This window comes from Vanessa atalanta, unplaced genomic scaffold, assembly GCF_905147765.1.
Source record: "Vanessa atalanta unplaced genomic scaffold, ilVanAtal1.2, whole genome shotgun sequence".
NCBI classification, from domain to species: Eukaryota; Metazoa; Arthropoda; class Insecta; order Lepidoptera; family Nymphalidae; genus Vanessa; species Vanessa atalanta.
In genome coordinates, this window is record NW_025920006.1 from 27,501 (window position 1) to 29,772 (window position 2,272).

General features: G+C 47.1%; 2 non-coding genes across 2 annotated transcripts in view; both read right to left on the reverse strand.

The window, feature by feature from the left end:
• LOC125076644 overlaps nt 1-1,021 on the reverse strand; it is a 3,997-nt gene extending 2,976 nt beyond the window's left edge. The window contains exon 1 of the ribosomal RNA XR_007120573.1: nt 1-1,021. This exon is cut by the window's left edge and continues 2,976 nt beyond it. This is a non-coding gene — a ribosomal RNA (large subunit ribosomal RNA).
• Nucleotides 1,022-1,771: 750 nt separating this feature from the next.
• Nucleotides 1,772-1,928, reverse strand: LOC125076648. Its single transcript, XR_007120576.1, has one exon. It is a non-coding gene; the product is annotated as a 5.8S ribosomal RNA (ribosomal RNA).
• Nucleotides 1,929-2,272: the final 344 nt, after the last annotated feature.

Genomic DNA, 2,272 nt, shown 5'->3' on the forward strand with positions numbered 1-2,272 from the left:
GCTCCATCCTCCCTGAGCGCGCGTGTTTAGCGCGCGCCTTCACTTTCGTTGCGCCTTTCAGTTTTATGTATAAATATCTCAATGACTCGCACACATGCTAGACTCCTTGGTCCGTGTTTCAAGACGGGTCCTGCGAGTGCCCGAAAATGAATCATCGCAGACGGATACGCGCACAGTCCGAGACAACACGGCAGCGACGACAGCAGCGCCGCGTCGACGTCCGCACTCGGGCAGGACATCGACAAACGACGTTCGCTTGCGTCGGGCCGGACGCGCGTGAGACGCGTGCGCGATTCGTATTATAAGTACGATTTTGTACTACCGTCCGACGGCCGGTCGGCCACCGTCACGGTCCAATAGACGTGCGCGAACACGACGACTGGACTCCCGAACGGCGCTTAGACCGACATCGAACGGGTCGCGATGTATTACTGAGAGAGAAGTGCACGCCGTCGACGAACGTCGACGGACGCGACCCGTGCCCCACGACGCACCCGCGAGGGGAGGTATGAGACATCGAGGCGCGCGCCCGTACGCCGTCGAATGACGATGAATCTCTCCGTTCGTTCATTCGAGTTTCGCAGGTTTACCCCTGAACGGTTTCACGTACTCTTGAACTCTCTCTTCAAAGTTCTTTTCAACTTTCCCTCACGGTACTTGTTCGCTATCGGTCTCGCGGTAATATTTAGCCTTAGATGGAGTTTACCACCCACTTAGGGCTGCACTCTCAAGCAACCCGACTCTGAGGAGCGTACCTCTCGCCGTCTCGCTCCGTCGCTACGGGCCTGGCACCCTCTACGGGAAAACGGCCCCGTTCAAGACGAACTTGGACAGGAGTGGCGACGACGAGAAAGCGATACCTCCCGAACACCACATCTCCCGCGATCGTTACAACCGCGGGATTCAGTGCTGGGCTATTTCCTGTTCGCTCGCCGCTACTAAGGAAATCCTGGTTAGTTTCTTTTCCTCCGCTTACTAATATGCTTAAATTCGGCGGGTGATCCTCCCTGATCTGAGGCCAACGATAAAAAAAACGAGGCAGACGCGATATCCGTCAACGCGACGGCGCCGCTTTCGTCGAGACGAGAGAGAATTTTCATTCCGATCGTTCCGACGTCGGCGTCGACGCGCTCTTCGGACGTCGAGTCCGCCTACTCGATATATATACAATATATATATATATATATACGAATGTTTCGATGTCATCACGTTCAACGATGCGAGCGCGCTTTATTTACACATCATATAAACACGTTCGTCTCGTATACGTCGTAACGATCGCGGAGCTTTTGTATTCGAAATTTTGACATTAGAGTATGAACAAAAGAAACGCACGTACTCGATAATCACGAGACGAAGAGATCACCTAAACTCCGATTACCCTCTTTGATCGAGAACAACTCAATGAAACGATCGAAAGGTCGGAGATGGGCGCTCCTCGTCTGGCGACGAGCGACGCTCTCAGTCTCTCTGACGTCGCATAACGAAACTCCGTGACGTAAACGTACACACGAACGCGTATATAAAAATATAAATAATATATACACACACACGCATGTAAACGTAAACATACATACACATCGTATTTGTTATATTTGAACGGACCGAGAACGAGATTTATATTAAGTATATTTAAACACGTAATATAACACATCGAACGCGGATACCGTCATATGTTCGAGAAACGTCAGTCAGTCTATTGAGTCGGTTACGAAATAATAGACATTACGACATTAAACATTGAACAGTGTGGTTTATATTTTTATACAGCCGGCCCTCAGACAGGAGTGGTCCTGGATGTTTCTCCACGGACCGCAATGTGCGTTCGAAATGTCGATGTTCAAATGTGTCCTGCAGTTCACACTATGACGCGCAGTTAACTGCGTTCTTCATCGACCCGCGAGCCAAGTGATCCACCGTCCAGGGTAATGGTTTTTAATTTGTTTTATTTTTATAATTTCTACGATCACTCGAACGATTCTATACGCCAGTGATATGAGTTTATTTTTTTTTTATTTTTTTTTTTTTTTTCGTTTTTTTCTCTTATTTTTAGTATACAGAGAAAAATTCAAAAAATTAAAAAAAAAAAAAAAAAAAGTTAAAAAAAAAATAAAGTACAAAAAAAAAAAAAAGAAATATACATTTTATTTGAAGATGACGATGTGCGTTAACACATCGTACTTTCCTCGAAATCGACATCGAAAAATATCAGAATAGGACGCGTTACACGACTCTGGACTCTGACTCGGACACACTGCTGTGTGAGAGAGAG